Consider the following 26,670-nt stretch of genomic DNA (forward strand, 5'->3'; position numbering starts at 1 on the left):
GAAATCCTACTTTCCAAGGACTTTTAGCGTTACAAATTCTTGAAATAATACAAATATCATACCCAACGGTGTGTTTATTCGTATTAATTCGATTAGAACTTTTACTTCTTGATGGCGCCACATCTTCATGAATATTGTTATTGTTTTTATTTTGTATGTTACTAGCATTCATAAAGCAAGGGTTTTTGTTCAATATATTTTTTGTAACATAAGAAAAATAGCCTGTCATGTAATTTTAACATAATTTACAAGGGGATTTTATTTAGTTTTAATACTCGTAACGAAATATGGAACTTTTTTTTATATAGATGATAAAAAAATAGGTGTTGATTATTTGATCACGCCTGCTTGATTTAATATGAACTTTTGTATTCCGTTACCCCATCGAGCACTGGACTTCTTCAGATTTAACATAAGATTAAAACTGCAAAAGCGAAACAGTTGAAGCAAGCTGTTCACATAGGCCGCTGTTGCGGGTTTTGCTTGAACAGGCTATTACAAATCCCACTATTCGTATACCCCCATTTATAGCGTACACGTGTAAGGCAGAGTGGGGCAAGAATAGTTTAATAAGTATTTTCACATTTTGCAACATTTATCAAAGGCTTTGCAATATACTTTAAAATGGTGTAGGGAAAAGTTTAGCCAAAATTCCAGGTTTCCAATGATACCACCTCAATGTGATGACTCTTTATTTAAAGTTGCTACATTGAGTCACAAAAGTATTCGTTGCGAGGTACTCTACGAATAAACACATGTTTTTTTTAATGAATATGTAACAAATTGATATTTTTATTTGTTGTTTAGCGTAGCGCACTTATTAAACTAACAAAAAAAAGTTTAAAAAATTAGCTTCATTGCTGTTTTTTCTTAGGAAATCATTAGGACTACAAAATATCGTCTCACAAAAGTATTCGTTTTTTTGTTTCGGCATTAAATATTTATGTTTTTTTTTTTAATTTAGTATTTTGGGTGCAAGCCGTTGTTTTCCTTAATAGCTTGTAAGCGTCTCGGCATTGACTCGATTAGTTTTCGGCACCTTACTTCGGGTATATTCGACCATTCCTTCAGCAATATCTCCTTTAGCTCATTCTTGGAGGAAATCTTATGTTCCTGGACTTTTAGCTTAAGATGGGCCCAAAGATTTTCAATAGGGTTGACGTCTGGGCTCTGTGGAGGAGTGTGGATCTGTTTGGTGTTGTACAACAGCCACGACCTGACTTTCCAAGCCGTATGTTTGGGGTCATTGTCCTGTTGGAAAATGAACTTGTCGCGTTCTAGACCCTTTTTGGTGGCACTGGAGTGTAAATTTTCCTTTAATATTTTCAGTTATCCTTCAGCATTCATAATTCCGTCTATAAAAACCAACTTTTCTACTCCCCGAGCGGACATGCAGCCCCAAATTAGTACGGAACCACCGCCATGCTTCACCGGTGGTTTGACATTATTCAATTTAAGCTCTTCACAGGGCTTTCGCCACACTTTTCCTTCTCCATCAGATCCGAATATATTGAATTTGCTTTTATCACTAAGTATTATTTGCTCCCAGTACTCCAAATTCCGGTCTAAACACGTTTGAGCTAAAAAAAACCGCTTTGATATATTGATGGATGAGAGCAAGGGTTTCTTTCTAGGGCATCTCCCATGCAAATCTTGGCTTCTGAGCACTCTTCGGACGGTTTCAGTGGATACGTTTGTTCCCAGGGATGTGGATATGACGGTATTAATTTTCGGAGCCGAAAGGTGCGGGTTTTTCCTGTTTTCTTCGAGGATTTTCCTCTTCTCTCTGCAAGTTAATGATTTCGGACGGCCAGAACGGGGTAGATTTTCAAGGGAATTTCTGGATTTCAGTCGAGAAATGACACCTCTTATGGTTGAAGGACTTCTATCGAACATCGCACAAATATATTCAATCGATCGACCCTCATTATGTAGGTGTAAAATAATTTTTTTTTGCGAAACGTTTAACTCCGTTCCCTTCGGCATTTTGTTAGAGGTTTACACCAAGAATGACGCCAAAAATTTTGTGTGTTTTCCCCGAATTCAGTCCTTAAAATACAAACGCAACCAAAATGCCAAAAAAAAATAATGTGCTAGCCCCAAAAAATACTAAAAAATAAAAAATTTGTATGTGCAACGAATACTTTTGTGACCATACAAAACGGTACATATTTATATTTTTGTCCATAACTTTTTATGGAAAGCGTTTTCTGTTTGGTTTTTTTCGTCATATACTTCACAAAATATGTACCTTTGAAAAAATAAACCATTTTTTAACATTTTAAAATGGTTACTTATTTAAAATTGGCCTTTTTCTCTTAACGCTCTTTGCAACGAATACTTTTGTGACTCACTGTATGTTCAACCAAACTTTTTTCTACCCTAAGCTTAAGCTAGCCTAAGAATAAAGATAGGAGTCAGATCATATGAAATAAAGCTCGGATCTGGCAGGGTCTCAGTACAGACCGCACATGTGGCCACACACGTTAAAGCTACTATCTTATTTGAAGTCTGATTTAATTATTGAGTGCTTATAATAGGGGAGCCCAACAAGCAATCCGAGGAGTTGGAGATCTGTAGCGTTCCAGTTCGGTACCATCTTGCGACCGCTGTCACCGCCTTTACCGTCTGCTCCCAATCCTCCATCGCCTGCTCCGCTTCGTCGGTGGTGACGTTGTGGGCCGCTCCGAGCATGGCAACCGGGATCCCGAGCGTGAGGGCGTTCTGTCTTGATAGGGATCTACAATGATGAGCAAAATTATAAAATTAGTTAACTTTGAAATGATGTTGTCTATCTCCATATCAGTTTTTCTAAGCTCTAACTTTAATTCCTGTACTGCCAATATCGCCTCTTCTAATTTAATCTCAATCATTTTTTTTCCTTTAAAAGAGTTTTTAACTGACTCTGTCCGTCCATGACTGATTTTGAAGTGAAGTGGGGGAATGGAAGAAGGCAAAAAGAACTAGATGAAGAACTTAATTGCGTATCGATTAATTAGGTGTCCTTAACTATTTCAAATTGCCTAAGATTGGGTCCTGTTTTGCGGAGTCAAATTTTCCATTTATCTTTTTAAAATTGTTGCGACCTTCTCCCCCTTTTTTCCTCCTATTTTTTATATTATCCATTCTCGTTCTTCTCTGTTCCTACACTTTTATAAAGCTCAAAAATTCAATATTTTTGAATCAAGGCGCCATGTGTTCTTCCTCTTCATGAAATGTTAAGATGCAACGTTTTCTAACAGAAATGTTATATGTAACGTTTTCTAACAGCGGAGAAATCTTAACAGTGCTGTTAGATTTTGATACATCTTAACATTACTGTTAGATTTTGATACATCTCAACAGACAGCGAAGACACCCTCCTGACAGCCGATACACCCTCCTTTCATAGCGGACTCACGCTATATTCACCACTCTCTTTTAACAGAAATGTTAAGATACGATTTCTTACAGCGACAATGAAAAACTGATATCTACGTATGATCGCGCCAATGTGGCAGAAAGGGGAAACTTGGGTTTGGCGAAGAGAAGCGCCCACTATGGAATTCAGATCGGGTTGAGTCTTCAATTAAATCCTGCAAAATTGGAGACTGCAATCTAGACTTGAACATTCTTATCGATAGGTAGCGAGGACTCGAATCACTAATCTAAAAAGAGGAAAAAGCCCGCGTAAATTTAAATATAAAAAACGTATTAATTATTAAGTATATATTTATTTAACATTATCATTATTATTTCTTTTATTATAATAAAAATATGAAATGACTTACATTAGTGATGCAACGAAAACATCGATAGTCGTCATGAAACATCGATGTTTCCAAAAGATTTGCAAACATCGATGCACCGATGTTTCCATCGATGTTTCCATCCACCTCTACTCCTTTCAAATTTCTTTCTACTTTCTCCACCGAATGTCAAAACGGACGGAAGCGGAAAACGGAAGGCGCGGACGAATCTCGCAGCCGAAGCGGCAAATTTAAAAAGTACGTTGCGGAAGATCAAACTGTTCGTTTAGCGGTGTGGAATAAAACTAGGCGAAGTGAATAGCAGTGACTGTGAATGAAATGATAACAGGCAGAGGCGCCGCCAGTGCTAATTGCGTTCTGATTTGCTCTTTCGAAACCCAGACACTCACACACACAGCCGCACGGCACCCACACGATCGCACTGGCAAAAGTGCAGCGGTGATAAAACAAATGCACAACAATAAGGCAAAGTCGGAAAAGTTTCACAATGCAAAGGCGGCCCATGCATAAAATGTCCAATTTGGCGCTCTTTGCACTTGTCACGTCGTGGAAAAGCAACAGAAACAAATAAATGAAAAACGTTTTGTTTTTGTTTGGACCGCCGCTCACGCACTTTTGTCGCTTCGCTCACACACGCACAAACTTGCATTTGGCTTCGTCCCCGCTGCATTATCACAACAACTGATCCCCCGCCCCTCCCCGCTCTTTCCGCAGGCAGGGCTGCCATTTCCCCCCGACAAAGTTGCACTTGCGATTATAATTAGCCGCGGGAAGCGACTTTAAACGGTTTTACCCAGGCAATCCTCGGAAAGCGTTTATTTTTCGGGTGATTAGCCGCTTTTGGCTTGAAATGTTTAAAAATATCGAGGCGCGACTGATAAAACAGATCACTCTCACCATCTTCGCTCTTCTATGTGTATCTGTACGTTTGTAGGTGTGTTTTCGATGAGGGTGTGTGTGCAACAAGTGAGGCATTTTTTATCACCTTTCTGTTTGGCGCAAAGTCTTTGTAAAGCGGTCTTAAAGGGCACCAATTGGAGGCGGTTACAGGTAGATTTGCACAACTTAAATCATATCAAACAAGAGGAAGCTGGGGCCAGAATATTGTAAAATTTTTACTTGTTGAACCCTTTCCTCGTAAAGTAAAAGGGTATACTGAATTTGCGGGAAAGTATATAAGGAAGAAAAAAGCGTTTACGGACCTGTGAAGTATATTAATCGGGGTGCCATAGAAACCGTTTAGCCCTGTAATTGGATCATTGAAAGCTGCAGAAGGTACGCAGTTGAGTAAAACGCATTAAAAATTTCATTACTTAGTACTACAGTACAGTACTACTACTACATTTCGAGAACTACTTCCAAAATCTTTATCATTTTATGTCGCATTCAAATCGCATGTCGCATGAAATAATATAAAAGAAAACATATATTTTTTCGTCGGCTGATTAACAAAAACATATCATAGGCGGGTTTTTTTTGTGTAGTAAGTGTGTGTCAAGTTTAAAAATGATCAGTTAATCAGTTTTGAAATGCCCGTGGGCACGAACTTTTATAACGCGGTTTTTAAAAAAATTATTTTGGTCTATTTAATGCTATGCATACATTTGATCTGGAAGCCATGTTATGGTCTGGTCTAAAATTTGGCCTTATTTTAAAGAAGTCATGCCAACGAAAATTTGTTCATCCAAAAGAATTTTTTTTGTTTAGGCACTTACCTATATAAAAGGTGTTCAGCATGTACAAGAACGGCCCATGTGAAAGTTCTATACTACTTCTGCCTTATTTTTAACCCTTATCATTTTCATGCAAATTTATCAGACCGATCCTCACACAATTTACGGGTATATGTACCTACATATAAATTGTTAGTCATAAGAATAAATATTGGAATTTATTCCATAAATTGACGTATGTATATTAAGGTGGTGCCAAAAATGCACTCTTGTTATGACCCCACGTTTTCAAAGTTTCCCTAAAAATTACTAATTCGGCATTTATGGCAGCCAGAACTTTTTTTTATATTGATGCCCCACCCCCTACTTTGTTAAATCTCAACAATGCGTATGAGTTTTAAATTTTGAAATCAATTCGCAGACCCTCAAACGTGTTCTTTTCAAAAAATTTGTTTTTATACAATTGCCAATAAATTTGGTAGATTTTGGGTTGCATAAAATTAATTTGAAAACATAAAAATCTTAATGCGTAGCGCAATGGTCTTAAAGTATCCTTAAAATTACTCATACGACTCGTATGCAAGTAAAAGTTTAGTCCCAAAAAATGGTTTTTCCATTTCTCCTTTGTCAACTTGTTCATTTCGTTACAATATTTGTTGAAACAAGGGTTACCAAAAAAACAATGTTTGATTTTGCAAAGTATTGACTATTACTTGGTTATCACTTTTATATTTATGGTCCGATTTTTGGCATGTAGATGGGTGTTGACAATAAGAACAAAACCTCATTTCTAACGTTATGGGCGTTAGAGTGGGCGTGGCACCCTGCTAAAACAAACGTGCGCTTCGCAGGAAGCCCAAGAATCTGCATGCCAAGTTCCAACACTCTAGCTGTTATACTTTTCGAGATCTCAGCGTTCATACGGACAGGCGGACATGGCTAGATCGACTCGGCTAGTGATCCTGATCAATAATATACATATATACTCTATGGGGTCGGAAACGCTTCCTTCTACATACCTGTTACATACTTTCCGACAAATAAAGTATACCCTTTTACTCTACAAGTAACGGGAATACAAATTTTCCTACAAATTTGGAGCGTCCTAATATACATACAGTGTGTACTATTAGTTTGGGAACATTTCATATGTAGTTTTATAAATATCATTGTTTGCCCACTGTATGTATTAGTCAGTTATCTATTTCTTAATCTTCCCTGAAAATTCAGGACTTGGATTTAGGTTTTAACTAAAGAAAAACGAACTGATAACAAAGTGCAAAACGGTTACAAAAACAAGAAAGGAAGTTAACTTCGGCAAGCCGAAGCTTGTATACCCTTGCAGCTATAATTATTAAATTTAAAAACACAAAAAATGATATTCCCAATAGTATAAGATAATATGTAAAAAAACACCGAAGCTATAATTTGTTTCATATTATTTTCCTACCAATTTTCCGATCGTTCCTATGGCAGCTATATGATATAGTCGTCCGATTTTGATAAAATTAAATTCGAAACTCAAAACTAACTAAAAAATGTTATTTCCAAGCGTAGGAGGTTATATGTTGAAAAACACCGAAGCTATAATTTGTTTCATATTATTTTTCCACCAATTTTCCGATCGTTCCTATGGCAGCTATATGATATAGTCGTCCGATTTCGATAAAATTTAATTCAAAATTCAAAACTAATTAAAAAATGTTATTTCCAAACTATGGAAGTTATATGCTAAAAAACACCAAAGATATAATTAAAAAAAATTTTTTTTTCTGATTATTCCTATGGGAGCTATAAGATATAGTTGTCCGATCCGACTGGTTCCGACTTATATACTACCTGCTAAAGATATAAGACTTTTGGGAAATTTTCAGCCCGATAGCTTTAAAACTGAGAGACTAGTTTGCGTAGAAACGGACGGACAGACGGACATGGCTAGATCGACTCGTCTAGTCATGCTGATCAAGAATATATATACTTTATGGGGTCGGAAACGTCTCCTTCACTGCGTTGCAAACTTCTGACTGAAATCAATATACCCTCTGCAAGGGTATAATAATTAGGAATTACTATTATTTATATAAAATAAAAACCCGTTTTAACAGCTAAAGAGTCGTGCCGATCGCACCATCAACATACCAAAGTTCTGATATCAAATTTTGTGTCCAAAAATGCTTCTACATTTGACTAAATAAACACACTTTCTAAATTCTTTTTATTCACACATACACAGGACTATATCTTTAGTGGCTCAGAAGTTCGGAATTTCTAAATTTAGCTATTTATAACAGTTTTCACGCTAAACTAGCGGTGTTGAATATGTGGTAAAGCTAAAGTTTCTTACATGCAGCGGTTAACCCCTTACAAAATTTCCATGTCGCTAAAACAGCGTTTTGAGACAAACACACAAGCTGACAAACAGAAACAGTTTTAATTTTGAAAAGTCCCTCAAAATCTTGTTTTGTGTATAACTTTTGAACAGAGCATCAAATGAGATGACATTCGACGAGTATTTTCAGCTGTAAAGGTCTACTTAATTTCCTCGCCCCAACAGCTTTAAAATATTACTTTTAAATTTTCACTGGTCTTTCTCCCAAAACAATTGATTTTCTTAAAGTCTTGGTATGCAATCCTTTTAGTTTTTGCGATACCTTTCGATCAGTGTATATCTCGCTAAGATCGGACCATCGCAGCCGATTTTCAATGCTGCGGCTACATATAGGTCGTCACTACGTGGACTGCCGTCCACTTACACACTTTGTAATCTTTATAAATTTGATTTTTTTATTGTTTATTTATGCATTAAACATACGGTGGGCCACAATTTTTTTAGTGCAAAGGTAAACTTTAATTTTAATCCGACGAACTATTATAGATATTATCAAAATTTGAATTCGGTCTTATTCATATTCAGCTTTTCAGTTTTTATTATATATTCTGAAACTGCTTACAAATTTCTTTATATAACATTCAAAAGATAAAAATCATAAATCTTAAACTTTTTAAATGTTACGGCCAATGTTCTGCAAGCCCCTGATGTTACTATTATTTTTTTTAAATTTACATGGAAGTGAACAATATTATCATAATCTTGAAACATTAGTAAAATTTCGACCACGAAAAAAGGATGAATGGAGCAGAGTTTAAAAATGAAATTGGCTCACAATGTTAGTTTAGTTTAGTTAAAGTGTAATCTTTTAGAGTAGTAAAAGCAATAAAATAAAATATCGGTGTTTTTAATCATAATTTATGTCTACACGTCTTAACTTTTTGTCCGGGTCTAGCTTCTATATTAACTCTATGTAGAAAAAAGCGTTATGTTACTAGTAAAATGATTGGTGGGGGATTCAAATGGCTTTAAAGATCAAAAGTTTAGTTACGGAAGTTCTGTTGAACTTTATTTATGTACTTCCTATTCAGGTATGTCCTTCAAAGAAAACATAGGACATATGTACATATATGTATGACCATTTTTATAACACATTTTCTCTTCTGTGTAACTTCATGACTATCCCAGTTAATTTAGTTGAAATAGTTTGATGCAGGGGTAACAAGGACTATCCTTCGTCAAGATGTTAGGACAAAGTTCGAAAATAAGTTAGATCTTAATTTTTGGTTATCAAATAAATTTGTTGGAAAGAGCCTTCCACTTTAAAAGCTGTATATACATATGTACAATGTCATTGAGAAAAGGAATTTGATTAGAACTGCTTATCTTTGTAGAGGAAAAAATAAATGTGTAAGTGGTTTTCAGGACTTTTATCCCACTGTAGTACTGAGTCATCCAACAAGTTGCTGTTCCTGGGCCGATTTTTCTATTACTTCTTTCTGCTCGTTCTCGTACTCTTTGTTTTCCTGTTTCTGCCGCCTAATGCATAAATTACATTTTCCTTTTGGACTTTGTCAGATTTGTTTAGCACCTTCTTAGCGAAAAGTTTCCAGCGGAAATTGTCAACAGAAATTGAAAAACTCCCATGTAAATACTCCGCACACGCACACACACACGGTCCAAGTGGAATGAGCACCCACACACAGGCACACGGGCAGCGCTTAATAAAGATTAACGCATTTCTTATCAAGCGGTGATAGCGAGCAAGAAGATGGAGAGAGCCAGAGCGAGAAAGAGCGAGCCTGGCTTTTCGCACACCGATGGTGATAGAGAGTGAGAGGGAGAGGGACAGGGCAGAGAGCAGTGATATCTTTCCTCTGCCTGATTAGCAGCGTCTAGTTTTTCTCGTGTTATTTATTTGTTTTCTGGTCTCCGCCGCTCCCTCTTCCTCTTCCTCGCAGCAGCCGCCTACGAACGTCGACGCTGCCTGCTTTATTTTCGCGCCGCTGCTGATAAAATAAAGAACAATATTAATTTAAGTTTAAAAATAGAATTCGCTGCAGATGCCCATTGCATGAATGTGTGCGAGCGAGAGAGGGAGATTATGAGAGAACTGATTTTCTCTCTGACCGCTCTCTCTCTCTCTCAGCACACACATGTTGATCCGCAGCGGCAGCGTCAATTAGCGAGAGAGAAAGAGAGATCATATAAGAAATCATCTCAGAGAGGAGAGCCGAGTGGAGCATGCAAATCAGTGATGCCAAGAAAGGGGAGTAAATCGATGGTGGGCACTATACTTTGTATTATTATCTTGGGTGCCACAAAAATGTGTTCTATCTCTTAATATCTTAAAAGCAAATAGAAAATGATGTATTGAAAGTCAATTTATTCTTTGTGCTTTGCTCGCAGGCTTGAAAATTTGAGATCAAAATGTAATATAAGGAAGGTCTGATAGTCCTAGTATCAAGTTTAAATCTTAAAATCTTCAAAAAACTGTTTCCTAATAATGATTACTCAGTAAGTGAAAAAAAGCTAGAGCTAGAAAGGGCCAAAGCGCCATCTCTGGGGAGCATGCGGTGTCGCTCGCGCGATTTTCGTTGGGGGCTTTCAGTATTATTCTATTCGCCTGCGCCTGAGAGAGCAGACGTAAGCAAACGTAAGCAGCCGTAAGCAAACGTAAGTGTCAGTAAAAAAGGGAGATAGAAGATTTCAGCGCACTCTCGCTCTGTTCGCCTGCGCTTCAAGTTTGTTTTTTCGGATCGCCAAGCCGCGTGCGCCCCACTACGCTCTCGCACACACGCACACTTGGAAAACGATATTATGCATATGTGTGTTTAATATATATTTTTCTGATTGGATTGGGGCAAAAACAAAACCCAACGAGTGCGAAAAAGGTGAAAAAAGTAAAAAGCCGAATAGCATTTCGAATATTCTGTGCGGTTTGTGTTAATAATTATTATTGAATGAAAAACAAATTCCGCCAAATGTGTTAACAAGAGTGTTCGCAGCCGCAGCCGCAGCGCCATAAAGTTTACAACAATACGGGGAAAAAAATGAAAAAATAACGAAAACTGGAATTTGTGATAATTGTTTTTCGGGTGAGTGAGCGAGAGGGAGAGAGGTTCAAAGATAACAGATTTGTTTCGGGTCCCTGATAAGCCGTTCCAGAGCGCATCTTTATCTCGGCCATGGAATTCGCTCAAAACAGCAGAAAAGTGTCATTTCGGGGAACCGAGTATCGGTGTGGGAACATTGCTTACTCGACTAAATATTTCGAAAACAATATTCAAAAAATCATTCCGCATATATTATAATTTAAGCATTTTTCTTCTGATCTATCGGCCATTGTTCTTCCAGATTCTTCGCTGTAATCTCTCTCGCTCTCTCTTAAGAACACGATGCATTTCTCTCTTTTCTCTTCTATGGTCTCTTTTCGCAAGCATTTCCCTTTTCGTGAAATTTACCGCTACGATATTAGTTAGTTTTTCACTCTCTCCCACTCTCTCTACGTGCAACAACAACAACAACGCGAAATGAAATGTATATTAACCACAATATTTTCCATATGCAGAGCGAACGCGAGTAAATAGCAACCACAATAACAAAAGCACAAAGTGAACAATCGTTAAACAACCAAAAAGCAAGCCAATTAGAAAAATAAACACAGTGCAAAAATCCAACAAAAAACAGGAGAATAGAAAAGAAAACGCAGAGATCGTGGAAAAACAAAAAGTTTATCTAACTGTAAATCCGAGCGCCAACGCGGGAGGCATCCGAAGCGAAAACTGCGGATAAGCAGGCAGAGAGAGAAAAGAGCGATCTCTGGCAAAAGCTGATGACAAAACTACAAGGGCAGTTCGTGTAAGTAAACCTCTTCTTTATCGAGAACCCCTTGCAATCTCACGAAACCGCACTGGAAAGTAAAAAAGGTTGCATAACTCATGCTTAAGGGCGAAGTTCTGTTTTCATTATTCAAAATATCTATTAAAAGAGTAAACCTCTTTGAAATAATTATAAATATGAGAATGATTGTTCCGCCAGTATTATAAACACAGTCAGAGCTCGGAAACTACTCCTTAAAAATATTTACTGACTAATAAATATGGTCATTTGCTTAAAAATACGTTACATTGTGGGAGACAATAATGAAAAATCTATATAGGATTAGAAAAGATGTTTATTATAAAATTAAATTTAAGATACCAACATTGTAGGAGAAAGTTCATCAGGATTAGAATACCTGTTTAACATTTGATTGAGTTATTTTAAAACGCAATGAAAATGAATACAATTTTAGTCATTGAAATTTTGACTTACATATGTACATATGTACATTTGTGTATGCATTTAAAATGTTTTTGAATTAAATTTCCCCTGGCAGTTGTCCTTGCTATTAATTTTCCGGAAACCAGTGTTTTTTGGTAATTGAAAATCGAGTCAAGTAACTACATAGATGCCTGAGCGGTGTCAGTGGAGAAGTCAATCCATTGAAACCGAAATACTTGGGTCAACTCAGTGGGGACCAGCGACCCTTGCTCCTCTTCTCGAATTTTCCTGATTTTCCCAACCACGCAGTGCAGGGAGAAGTCGATAAAAGCTGGCCACTAAAATGCCGGCGATGAACCGCAACAAGTTGGCTTTTCCAATCGTTCTGTGAGAGTTCGGCGGGGGAGTGCTCAAATGGCCGATGTGGCCTCTAGCGTTTTCCCCTACCTCTTTTTAGCCTTCGGAGATACTTCTGAACGATTTCATTTGCGTTTTCTGGTCGAATTAAATTTTTATGGTGTGGAAAAATTGAGAAAAAGTAAAATGTTGTATTGCATTTATTGGGCTTTTCGTATGTTTACATTATTCTCGGCTTGCTAATGAAATTGAAATGTTCGATGCGTCTGAAAGCGTTCTATTAATACATAAGTTTGTGTATTTATAGTGGGGCGCTCGCTATTTGCTCGTGAGTGTGTGAGCTTGTGGGTGGTGGGTGTAATTGACAGCTTCCTCGAGACCTTACAGAATATTATTTTTGGCAACTGGCAGAAACGCAAAATGTTCATAGCTTGAACTTTGAATTGGATTTTTTTTGGGTATCTGTTCTGTGTCAACATTTGCCCAGAAATACAAATGTTTCCCCCATAGCCATGCTGTTTGCTTGCAAAATATTAAGTAATAAATATGTTCGACTCCTTATTTCTGGCTTCAAAGCCAGCCCTGCCGTCGGCTCTACCAGTCAGATTGGGCAGGTGTTTTCGGGTTTTTCCATTATAAAGTGTAGGTATTTAAGTAAAATTACACTAAAAATCCCAACCAAATATTGAATTCTGATTTGGTCTATATTATGATTATAGTAAGATGCAGATTAATGTAGTGAGGGGGTGTAATTAAAATTGAAAATTTTCAAGTTCGTTTCTATTTGAATGGCATTACTTATAATATTTTAATATTATTAAACCTAGCATATTTTTTTATGTATTTCTCTCTAGTGGCCGTCCTCACTTCCGCAAAAAAAATAACACAAACAAACCAAAATATATTTCGAGCAGCATTTGTTTAGTCTTTTCCTGATTTTTGTTTTCACAAAGCCCCTAACTTTTAGTTTAAATATAGAATCGCCTGCAGAAGCTCTGGAACAAACAATTTGTGTTTGTAATTAGTTTGAATTTACATCTTAGGCATACCAAGTTGTGAAAAGGGAATTATGCTTCCTAACTGGGTGGAACCCAGAAACATAACCAACATAATTAAAGCAGTTTGAAAAGTTCAAAGTAAATATAAAGAGTATTTCCCTGTAGTCTTAGGACACTATGATAAACCAATTTGTTAGGAAATATTAAAAATTCGATTAATGACATATCAATTTTTCAATCTTGCGTGAATATCGCTCTTAGAGTTTGTTTTGTTTAATACAAGTTGTCTTCTGCTTCGTTTTTTATTATTTTGTTTTTCGTGTATGTATTTTTTGCTAAAACCGCAAAAAGTTTTGCGGTTCGGCCACGACGCAATCTTATCATCTAATGTTCTAAAAATAGAGGCAACAACTACGGCAGAATGGATGGGCCATCGTCAGTACCGGTACCGTCCCTGAGCGGGCCTCTGGAACTTGAAGCGAAAATTGTCGCCCAACCTTTTTCAGCTCTATCTCGCTATCTATCTCTATCTCTAGCTGTATCTTTATTCGTGTGTGTAAAAATAACATGTGGCCTGGGCGTATCTCTATCAGAGTATCTGTATCTGCATCTGTATCTGTATCTGTGTAGTATCGGTTGGTCTATACAGCAGCATTGTATCTTTTTGCGAATTTCGCTAACAGCAAAAATTGTCTTTTCTTCTTCTTAGCTGTGAATGTTGTACTTTTCTTGTTTTCTTTTAGAGCGACCGTGTGATCATTTAGCGTCCTGCTAATTTAATTTGAGTCTTCTGTTCTTGGATGGGATGTCTGTTTTTTGAAGTGTATGCGTGAATATTATTAAAGTTTTCAGGCACCTAAAGATTTTTGTATGCCAAGTTAAAGCGCATATTAAAATAAATTTTCACATAACGTAATGTATACAAATACAGATGTAATGATTACATTGACATGCATTAAAGTCCAAGTTAAATTATTTTTCTCATTTTTAATACACCATTTTATTTTCATCCATAGAACTATTTTCTTAAAATGGAAACAGCTGAAACACTTACGTATGTAAAAATATTCCCACCAAAAGTACATAACAAAAATGTCAACTGTGAATAATAAATTTCACGCCTATAATTAAATTAGAAGTTATATACTAAATGAATCTAATAAAATGTTGCCATATATTTTGTTTAAGAAAAAATAAAAAAATAAGGCGAGCACAGTGTCAGGGTCAAATAATTGAAAAAAAAACAACAAAAGGGCAATCTTTGTTTCGGGAAAAAACACTGTAACAAAATTTCAAGTGGCGAATCATTCTGGCATTTAAAGTACCTACAGTCTTAATTGCATAAATGCACTTATTAAACTCTCTTATTTATCAGAGCATCTTAGCTTCGATCACACCTGCAAAATTACTGTCACTTTGTTTAACTATCCATTTATGACAAACAAGCAAGAGAAACGGAACACGCCAAATATTTTTCCTTCACAATTTTCTTTGCTGTCAAGCCTGAAAAGTTTTTCGCGCGTTGCTGAAATAATAAACAGAAATCGGAAAAAAATAAGAAACAGTGTCAGAAACAAATAAGAAATTGATTGAGAATGTTGTGTAAAAATTTCCACAGCTCGTATCAATGTTGGTCGCTGGGAATGATAAAAAATTCCACAAGTCTTCAGAAAAGAAGTCGCTGGCCTCTTTTTATTTTAAAGAAATGTTATTTGGCTTATCAGTTAACAGGGGATTGTGGTTTTTAATAACTGCGTTGGCCAATTGGCAGGAACCAATTGTGTTTGCATATTAAAATTACACATTTTACCGTGGGATGTGTAGCAAAAATTCCACTATAAATAATTTGACACTTGAAAGTCGTTGGCACTGCATAAATTAGATATAACATGGCAGACAACCGGTGACCATGGCCATATCAATGGCAGCGCCTTGGCTCAGTTCGTCCTCATCAACTGAAGCAACAAAGGAAGACGCCAGCTGTCTGTTAGTCTCCTGAGAGTCCTCAATATCCTTGTGCCAGTAATTAGATTTGCATATATGCAAATAGACCAGAAGAAAGCATGAGATCTCTTGACTCCTTTCAGTAATTGGCGGCCAGGACGAAAGGCTTCCTTCTGTGGCATTTTGCTAATTGTTTAGAGTTTTGGTAGCTGCATCATGATAGATTAGTTGGGATTATGAACAGAGTGAGTGCAATTTGCATAACATTGTATAATTCGTGTTGTGGTGTTTGTGCAATAATGCCCTAATTGAGGCACAAAATATTCAGAACGAAGTGTATACATTATGTGCACTTACCATGCTGCATTTTCAACTACTTAAAGAGGCTCGCCTATTGACCAATTTGATTAAACTTACCCAAGTTTAAGTGTGTTTTCCAAACCTAAGATTGAATTGAGTGGGCATTTTTCAGTTCTTTATTTGAATTATTATCAAAAGCATGCCAAATATTTGGTAAAATGACTAGATGTCACTAAAGTCAGTATGCAGGCTCCGTTGTAACTCGTTTTTCGCATTAGTCGACTTGAATGCATTGTGCTAACAGTGCAGTACCAGTGCAACAAAAGCCGCCACCGCCGTGACAACAACCACGGCGGGAATTACGTCAATGGGACCGACAAGTGCATAAGCCTCCTCCTTCTGTATTGGCAGAGCGTGAAATGAGCGAATCCCGAAATGCAGCGATTTCCGTTGCCCCGGCGACCGACTATCCAAGTTCCCTCTTGATTTCCACCACTCTGCTCCGCCATTCGGCTATATCGTTCGTTTTGGAAGCCACTCATTCATAGCACCAAGGGTATGTGCCCCGAACCAAAAACCGCCCACAGATGAGGGCCTAAAACCGGGGAGATCGATGAAACCCCAGGACCTAGGGAGTGAGCCGGCGAAACCAGCCAAATTCCTAATTCGCATTGTTCAGAGCTATTTGAAAGCCATTTAATGGCTACAATTGAATACGTTTAATTAGCCATATATTTGAAAATATACTCCCAAGAGGCCGGCTTTAAAAATTCAGTAGAACTACTCCAAGCTCATACATTACTTGCCCCATAATGTTTTCATTGAATTCAATAGTTTGATTTCTTGATTCGATACTCATAAATTTTTATTAAATTTCAGTTTTGAAATCTTTAAAAACTTGTAAATTTTATTTTATAAAATATGAATATTTTATTAACATCGAATCTTAACGTTTTCATCTTAATCTAAGTAGGAACTCTTTTATTTCAAAATGTTAAAAAGCGAACATAATAATTGTGTTCCGGCTTTATTTAACACTAAGGAGCTTTGTGTGATTATTTATTTCTATGCTCAAAAAAAGAATAATAGTTTTGATTTATTTTTTTAAGTAAACGACGAGATAACTTTAAACATTTATTTCGAATCAAACCGTACTTGCACATCTTTGTTTTTTCACCAATTAACAGAATATCATCGGACGCACATGTTGCGTCAAATGTGTTCCTAAAATGCACTATTCAGCTCTTACCACATATGACCATGGGGAAAACTAGATGCTATCAATAAACGGATTGATGTGTGTATGGCTTGCAAGCGCAAAATGCAAGAACGCTGATTTATACATTGATATTTCACTCATACACCTCCCAATTTAGAACTTTCCATGTCAATGAAACTATAATTGAAGCATTGAATGGTGCTCAATCAAAAAGTCATATTGGTTTAAAACAGTAATTGGTTAATGTAGTTATTTAAATAGCACTTTATTTGTTTTTGCCACCTTAATCGCGGTCAACATTTTTTATCAGCCATATCTTTTTAAGCATTATAAAAAATGTTAAGAATCGTTTTTTTTTAGCACTGCTTGTTCAGTAAAAGGTTAAATCTGTCAAAAAGTCCGTTTTTGAGCATAAAAACAAATGATGGGAACATGGGAAACCAATTTTATAAAAGGTACCATTTGTTTTAGTTTGTTTTTCAATTTGAAGCTTAGCTGGTTGTTTATAACTAACACGCAGAGTCATTCATTTTGTAATTCAACAGAAGCAAACCCATTTTAATTTTACGGAATTATTCAAGTGTGAACATTTGTGAAAAATCGTCACTTTTTAATAGCCAAAAGGCAAACCCAAACCCAGCACCCATATAGTAAACGTTGACAAAAAAGTTGGTGAAATGGAAACGAGGGTAAATTAATTTTGTACGCATTTCTGTGGTCTCCCAAAAGTTGGAGTAATTTGATTTGGCCAATGGAAAAGCTTTTTTGCTGCTGCCTTTTGTTTCATGGCATTACCCTGTGGGACATGACATGTCACAAGTGTCAGAGGAGAACGCAGACAAAAGACCATTGAAACACAATCAGTGGACTTGGTGCAAGAATGCTTTATGATGGAATTAAATATAATTGTTCGCCTGTTTGTTTATTCACTTATGCCCAATTATGCGGGAATTTCCCAGTCAGGCACTTATGACAAATCAAGCAAAATAGCAGTGTGACATCTCCTTTAAATTTTGGTTGACAGCTTATCAAAACTACATAACTAAATTGTTGGCCAAAGCAATCACAAATTCTAAAATATTTGCAATAAAGTAGTAAGTACCTCAACGTCAATTAAGCTTACTTCTGGCCTTTGAGCCAAGTTTTATAAACTTTTCACGGTCGAAAGCTGCAGTAAAATGTTTAAGTAAAAGCAGACCACAAAAGACTACCGAGAAGCGATGGAAAATAAAGGTCAGTGCACTTCATTGGTCAAGTTCGAAACTCGAATCTGTCTTGTTCGCAATAACTTAGCTTTCGATAATTTATGTAACACAATGCGAAAGTCAACAATTTGTTTTAAAAATACATCAAAATTGTGACGTTTTTATACCCTTGCAGGGGGTATAATGATTTTAGTCAGAAGTTTGCAACGCAGTGAAGAAGATTTTTCCGACCTTATAAAGTACATATATATTCTTGATCAGCAGTTAGATCAGTTAGACGAGTCGATCTAGCCATATCCCTCTGTCCGTTTCTACGCAATCTAGTCTCCCAGTTTTAAAGCTATCGGGATGAAACTTTCCCCAAAGTTTTATTTTTATTGCATTTTTTCTTTAGTAATATCTCATGAAAGGTGTTATAAATAAATATTTTTCTAGTAAACTTAATTTGTGCAATTTACAAATTGAATTTTCACTACAATTTAGTACATTTGGCTTTATTGTTGACAAGGGCCTCAAATAATTTTCTTCCTCCATTTACGCACTGTTTATCCAAAATCACACAGCTCAAGCGTGTTGAGATTCCTGGAAATCCGCAAATAATAAACATACAACTTGACTTACCCGAAACTTAATTTACATAATTGTAATCTACCCACAACAAGGCTGCTAATCTATTCGCCGATTTGGGCAACATTGTTGCCCTCCGGTTTCCCTGCGAATCTCACCTCTGGCCGAGAAGAAACCATTTAGGGGCCTTTCAACGCGTTTGTCGTTCAGTCGTTTTGCCCGGGAATTGTTTATGTTTGGGCCCAAAGGCCTGGCACTAAATTATGTTGTTTCAACTTGGCATTAATGGCCCTTTCCGACTTGTTGTTTCTGGGCGCTGCCACAAGACGGTGTCGATTTCACCGGAGGCAATGTTTTCCCTCGCTTCCTCCATCTGCTCCTCCCCGGAAAGTGACGATTGCCAGTTCCTGTCTTGAAGTGCCCTCTGCCACTTCCTTTGGACCACACCCCCAACTCCCATATGCATAAATTAAGTTCCTCAATATGCCGAAAGCAACAGATAAGCGAATATGTGGCGGTCGGTTCATCAGTTGTACATTTCAGTAGATAAATGGTTTTAATATTTTATGATTGAAGTACTACAGATAAAATTTATAATAAATTATGATTATTTGTTGTACAACCTTTCCAACTGGAGCTAAAAACATTGAGTTCTCAATAGGCAACGTTTTAATGATGAATAGGGTGGGGGGCCATGAATAATTTCTAAATCATATTTTAAATATATTTGTCACATGATACAAAATATTTTAATAAACATATTTTAATACCTTCCTTTTTTGATTTAAAATTAATAGAGTTTCCACCAAAAGCTTTTTTAGTTTTGAGGTACAACTCTTCCTAAAAACCCTTAATTCATATATATTATTATATGTATTTTGCTATTCCAAAGGCAACCCTCGCACGCTTGTAAGTTATTTTTCAGCGAAAGCAAACAATTTTGCAAATATGTCGCGTTTTCCACCGCCCACTTGTCAATTTGCCGTTGGGCCTCGACTGCCAGGGACGCAAAAAGCGAAACAATTTTCCATGAAAATATGCAAGGAACTCGCCCTTATCAATGTCCGCCTACCTGTAGGGCAGTTTTCCCTGCCGACTGATTTTCCGCTTTTCTTCCCTGCGTCTTCGCCATTGACAATATGTGGGCTTGCCTTTGGTCGCAATTTGAGTGTTTTTGTTTAATAAACAAATAAGTAAGTAAAGTAGATTGAAGAAAACGACGCCAGCCAGTCGGTAGAAAGTCCACAAAGGGTTTTCTCCCCCATGCTTGTTCTTGTCTTTGTTTGTCTTAATTTTTGGGCGGGGCTCTTCTATTAGCATTAATCGACATCGGAAAAAGTGCGGAGGAACTGCGGTGTGCGAGTCAATATGCACACTTCTGGATATCTACCAGTCCAATGTATCGGCTTCCCTCTCCCCCCAAACACCTCCCATAAATTTACGACCCTTGGAGCTTTTAACAACTGTTTGTCCTGCAATTTGGCACAAACGAGAGAGAAGGACAATTTATTATTATTTTTATGGTCTCTGCGAATTTTTTCTCGCCACCATTTTGAAAATGTAAGGAAAAGTCAGAACGGTGGGGGTGTTATATACTTGGAAAAGAATAACCTGGGATACTGCACAAAAGTTTTTTAATAACTTGGCTGGTGGTAGTCTCAGTTTTCTGGAAAAACTCAAATGCTCAAGTTTGCTTAGCATACTTTTCAGAGTAGGCGCTGCAGCGCTGCATGAAAGCAATTAACTCTGCTCCACTCGCCGACTTAATTTGCATCTACTATCCGTCTGCCACTTCTCTATGTTGTAGGCGTATTCCCGCCCACTGTGCTGCTCATGTGAGGCCCGCGGAAAAAAAGGCAACACCAGCTTAAACTCAATTTGTCACCGAGCTACATAGCGTCCTATATGTGGCAGTGGTCGAGCTCGGGAGTGGTGGGTGCAGGTTTGGCTAACATGAATTGATTGTGAATGTCAAAGGGGCCCGTTGCACCGTGGCCACCACGAGTCAAATTTAAATTGAGCGACAGCCAGAGCAACAGATGAAAGAGTTTTCCCCATATTTTCATTGTGAAAAACAAAAGCTAAGCTAAGGCGTAGTTTAAAGAATGTTTTATAGATACCAGATCAGCGATCGCCACACAAATTGTTTCACATTTGTGTGAGTTGTACACTGTACGTGTAGCGGCAGAGAGCAAGCAGATCTTCTTCCTATGGCCGCTTAATGGTAAGCTTCCGAGCGATCTTCCAGATATCAGAAGATATTTCTTTGAAACCCATATATCTATAACCTTATAAGTTAATACAAGTTATATGTATATACCGCCTTTCATTTAATTAGTGCACTCAATGAAAGCCTTACCTCATATTTCATTGTTTGGTTGGATCTGAAGTTATTTCAGATTTTTATTTATAACTTAATCTTTTGTGCAGCCTGCAATTCAGTCTGCTTTTACGTAAAGTTGCATTTTGCGACCCGTTTGGCATTTTCCTTTCTCCCACTCGACTTAAAATATATATTTATACGCATTTCATTCAGATTTGCAATTCAGCTTTAATCGGTGGACGCTTTGAATATTGGCCCTCTTATTGTAGCTCTTTATAATCCATGGGATCTCTGTAGTGCGTCCTCTGCAAGGATGCTGCGTTGGCGTTTTTCCGAAGAAAAGCTTGAAAATTATTTTCACTTACATTTTCTGCTTTATATTATTTTAGCTATTTGCCATGTTGATTCAGGCTAATTTGTTGCCGCTGCAAACAGTCACTTAATTGACATCGTTAGGGATTGTGCAGAGTGCGCTTTTAAAGTAAGCAAAGGGTAATTTAAAATGAGAAGTTAATAAAAGGTTCAAGGAAGTTAAAAATGTCATTATTATTCATATTTTTAGTTGTGAAATATTAATAACAATATTATATCGGTGAACTTTTGCTTGAGTGCAACAACTGCAATGTGCATGCCACTGAGAACATCTGAAGGGAGTGGAGCAACAGCTTGTGAATCGGATAAAATGTAACTGGGGATGGGAAGAGAAATGAAATACATCGAGGGAAAATAAGACCCCATCAACAGCTGTTCAAATGCTTACTTTCCAGCTTACAAACTTATTTTATGGCGAATATAATCAATTTCATATCAATTAATTCTGGCGACCAAGGTTTAAAGATAACAATTTTGCATATTTGTGTGTGCTATTTTTAATGCATTTATACATAATTATAATTTACTATATATATATATATATAAATGAATTTAAATTGGAATGAATCGGGAACATTGATTAACTACAAATAGAATTACGGTAAACTTTATGCAAATTGTTTTTTAAAGTCTGAAAACTTATTAATTTATGTAGGATCGACAAAAAGCTGCGCTAACAGAAATCCCTTAATATACGCACACACTTTATGTAAAATTGGTCAACTTAATTCGGTTCAACAACTTTGGCATTTCGCTAATTGCCGGTTTTCCGGCCATCAGATTGAGAATATATACGACCTTCGCGCTATCCCTTCGATATTTACACACTTTTTATTATCAATTTTTAATTCATGAAAAAATATTAAAACATTTCGTATTTTTGCAGCTCCAGTTCAATGTAAACATTAATAATACCATCAACGGAAAGGACTGAAATCGATTACTAGGACTTTATGGTTCAGCCTGAAACACGACCCACATATCTCCTTAATCGAAATTGCTTTTCACATCAAGTGTAGCAAGTGTTATTTGGCTGAAATCAACATAAAAATCTTTGGAGCTGTTGTTGGGATTACATCGACAATTGCAACACAACATTACAAATTATACAACAAAAATATCGCGTGAGTATAGCTTTTTTTTTAAATAATTTTTATATTCAGCTGAGGTAAAAGGGATGTTGGAATAATAAATTCTCGGAAGTGATTTACATATACAAACTTAAAAAGTCGAAAGCCACCGGGAAATTGAGATTAAAGTTGTTTTTTGGCATTATGATTTTTCAGTCTGGTGGTAAATATTTAGTTTTTGGTAAATTTTTATTTATTCTTATTTATTTAATTGTTTCTTTCGATCTCTTATCAGCCCATGAAGTGTATCATTAACCGTGTAGAACGCTTTCAAGAATCTCGACATCCAATCTACCCAAAAAGTGTTAATTGCTTATTTAATCATAAATGAAAAACGAACATGTGCAAAATTAGTGCAATGAACACAAGTCGACTTTCTTATACAATATCTCGCACATGAGTATTTATCGCAGATATGTGTATATTTGTGGGTATGCAAGTATTACGTCTATTTCTCGATTTTCAACGTCAAAGTCTGATTCAGCGGCTGTCCAAACTCACTCGAATTTCTGCTGCTTTCCTCGCAGCTTCGTGGAGCCAAAAGCGGCAATTTAGTTTAAAAACTCGGTTCGATATGCAAATACAAAACTATTGGCTATTTCATGGTTACAACGCTGTTTCTTTTTTATAGCTCCCAGAAAGTGTACAAGAGCGAGAGCCAAGGAAGTCAGCACAACTAACTTGTTGCCAACTCAATTAAAAGTTGTATGAAATTAAAGGCTTCTGGGCATAGTTTTTCGAGGGACTGAGATAAGATGTTTCGGATTCGAATCTTAAAATCGTTCTGAGGCAATGCGGAAATCTAAGTCTTCGCCACTCGAGCTCAGGCCGAACCTTTGTTTATTAGCAACTGTTACAGTAATTTACACATTTTATTCTCAGTTCGTTTTCATTTATTTTCTCAGAGCCATACGCCATACTTCTTATGACAGCATATGATATTTGTAAGCTTGCGCCATTTAGCGACACTCAGCCACAAATCCATGGCACATGGGGACAGCCAATATGCTGACATGGAGAACCACACTCTTTATTATGCACGATAAATTAATGATAATTTAAAGATAACATTTATATAAACAATAAATTTTGTTCTCTCTGAATTCGCGCGTTCTAAAAATAGAACCCGAGCAGTTACAAAGAACCGCGATTAGTAATATGATACGTCGGCAGCTCGGGGCTCCAGTGATATGGCCTAACCATGCACATTTCTACATACCTACGTATACTTACATATATCGAAACATTATTATGAAAACAGGAAAAAATTCGTTGTATATTCATTAGGCATGGCGGCGTGTGTTGGGGATAAAGCTGGAAATACAGACTTTTAGCTGATTATGCCAAAGGTGTTGGCAGACCTCTGGCTCTGAGATTAGTCTATGCAAACAGTCAAATCTGAGCAGCCTAAAAATAGCCGGGAACTTTGAACAGTGTTTAATTAATTTCAGCTTGCTTTGACATCTGGTCAATATTTAAATTGTGTTTAATGGTCCTAGACTATTTGATTTATTTAAACTCGTTTGCCAGTTTTCTAATTATAGTTGGGTGTGTATTTTTTTTTTCAGGAAACGAACCGGCTAAGATGTTTATAGCAATAAATAATGATCAATATTTATTATGCCCGGTATTTGTAGAGTTAGTTGGTTTGTTCTATTTGTGCAACGGAAAGGGAGGTATTAAAAACTATTTCCATCACTTTACAAAGCTAAACATTTCATTTTCTTCTTAAAACTCGAATAATTCGAATCCTTTTGTATTGCCAATTTAATATGGTGCACTTCTCTATAACTATTTTAATCAAAACATAGCAGCACAGTATTAGAACAGGAAGCTGAACTCCAGCCAATACCTTTTGTTCCTCCTCTGTTATCTATTCACTTTCATCGTAATGCGGAAGTCAGCCAAGGGCACCCAATTTCCATACAACCGGCTGCCGTTCAAGTCTAAACAACAAAAAACGTTGGAAATAACAAACAAAATTCATTCTCTATACCGTCTACCGAATCGATTCAACTTTTTCCTCTACCTATGCGCCGATTAGTTCGAGAACCAAAAAAGAACCAAAGACTCTTGAAATGTATACAAGCTTTAACTGTCATTATTCACGGAGCCAAGCCGAAAACAAAACAAAAGCGTTAGGAGAATGAATTTGTTAAGCGGCAATTAAACGTCAATGGCAGCACTTGAAATGCGATCCAAAGACGATGGATCGTTTTTTTTTTTTTGGCTCTATAGAGCGGCCGGAGTGGTCTTATAACTGACATTCTCAAGTGATTGTATTGTTGAACTCGATTTCGCTTCGCCCTCACTCAATTATTTGTTTTTGTGTGTCGACAAAATCATTTGGTTATCTTGAGCTCTTATCAAGTGTTTCGACTCGTTTGTACCTACGTATTTGGGTGTATGACAAGTAATTCTTTGCTCCTTCCAATAATTTACTTGAGTGTTTGCGGGAATGGCGATATGAGATAGCACTTTGATTGGGAGTCGGAGGCGCCGGGTAATTAGCTTAAAAATATGTGTAACCCCCTTTCGGGGGCTTGTGAAGAAACCAGAAGAGCCGCCGAGTCCATCAATCAGTGGAATGAAGGCGACGACTTGGCTGCTCCGGCAGAACGTAGAAAACTTAACTTAACTGACTTTGATTGGTGGCCGAGGGGCCTTTGGGGGTTACAAGTTCAATGGGGCCTATCAGTCAATGGGCTACTGGAGTCGGGCCGCAATTAAATTAGCACAAGAAAAGTCAATTGTGAGTAGGCTGGGATAACGATCGTTCTTCGGTCGAGGGCCTTAATTACTGAGGCAAAGCAATGATGATTCAGTTAGCATTGGCGACAATAAACTTTCTTAAGATCCTTTTGATAACTGAGGGTTCTGGTGGGACGAAGGTTTAAAACTGCTTAAATTTCATAAAAGTTAAAAAAAGCAATATTAAAGATTTTTAAATAAATAAGAGTTAAAAGTAACCGCTAGGATACTCATGTCATTTATTTATTATTCACAAAGGAGTTCTTCTTGTGTCATGTGTAGATTCTTTATTCACAGAAGAGCTTATTTATTTATTTAATTTTATGATTACAATATTTCGCCCCATATCGCAAAGTTACTCCATACATCTATGTGATTCCTCCCACATAGGTCTGATTGTTTTTAAGGCCTGGCACTCTTTCTTCTGTGTGGGCCTAACATTTTTGATTTTTTTTTGTTCGCAAATTCTTTTTATAATTTAAAAGATTAAAAAGTTAAAATATATTTAAGTTTCTGAAATCATCAAAATTGTATATGTATATTAAATAAACGTACATATATTATAACTATATTAAGTCCAGCGGCATTTGTTACATTTTTTGGATATAAATCTTTTTAAGGGGAGGTTTAGTTTAAACGTAAAATAAACCATCATAATGTGGGTAAAACAAACAAGATCTCTTCTGAGACAAAAGAGGCCCACTTAAATATAATCAAACTCCGTTAGAAAAGCCGCCACAAATCCAATTACACTTAAAGAGTATTTGATTGGCCTTCATCATCGGATAATTTAAGTAAATGCCGATTAATTGAATCTGGCAGAAAAGAAAAGCGAAGGCAAAACAAATTGAAGACAACCACATCCAGTTTGGTCAGGTAGCCGGAGGCATCGATAAAAACTAGCAGCTGAAAAACCAGAGAACCATTTATCATGTGGTGTCAAATTTGAGGTTTTGTTAGAGGTTTGGAGTTTTGGCATTGTTATCGCCTGACCTGGAAGTCAATGGCCATCGGCGGATTGAGAGGCTATGAAGACCTGGTCACAGAGGTGCCGCCAGTTGGGCTGGGCACGTTTCGAGATGGGCCGCTCTTCTCGGGGATTTTTTTATAGGCCGATAGTCATCTTGGAAGACCTTAACTGCTTAATTAATGCGTTTTCGCTTTCTACTTTTCGGTTGTCGCGTGGCCAGACAATGACTAACCAGAAAATAGAAATAGGTTTTTGTCTTCTCTCGCCCCAGCTTATTGTATTTTTCGTAGTAGTCTTCTTTTATTTTATTTTTGCTTGGCAATTCTTCTTGGGGGGTTAATTGAGAGACCGCCTGCCTTGAGTTCGGCTGAGTCGGGTTGAGTAAACAAATTGCATTAATTTGTGTCTTATTATTTAATAACAAAATAAATAGACAACGGCCGACAGCGAATTGATAGAGTGCTCCGGTGGGAGGTGGGTTTTGGGTAGGTATTTAGCACTTTGCCGGCGCCGGCTG

The 26,670-nt window shown here is 36.9% G+C and overlaps 1 protein-coding gene across 4 annotated transcripts in view; it reads left to right on the plus strand.

Annotated features, from left to right (window-relative positions):
* The first annotated feature begins 3,893 nt into the window (after window positions 1-3,893).
* LOC119552836 (receptor-type guanylate cyclase Gyc76C) overlaps window positions 3,894-26,670 on the plus strand; it is a 45,393-nt gene continuing 22,616 nt past the window's right edge. Inside the window, exons 1-3 of one of the 4 annotated variants that reach the window (XM_037862694.1) lie at window positions 3,894-3,986; window positions 11,323-11,612; window positions 22,189-22,426. The gene's annotated coding sequence lies outside the window, so the exon portion shown is untranslated. Of the gene's footprint in view, window positions 3,987-10,479; window positions 10,850-11,322; window positions 11,613-22,188; window positions 22,427-26,670 lie in introns of those variants that run through there. The other 3 variants (XM_037862693.1, XM_037862695.1, XM_037862696.1) reach the window with 3 other exon arrangements.

The sequence above is a fragment of the Drosophila subpulchrella genome, chromosome 3L, assembly GCF_014743375.2.
Source record: "Drosophila subpulchrella strain 33 F10 #4 breed RU33 chromosome 3L, RU_Dsub_v1.1 Primary Assembly, whole genome shotgun sequence".
NCBI classification, from domain to species: domain Eukaryota; kingdom Metazoa; phylum Arthropoda; class Insecta; order Diptera; family Drosophilidae; genus Drosophila; species Drosophila subpulchrella.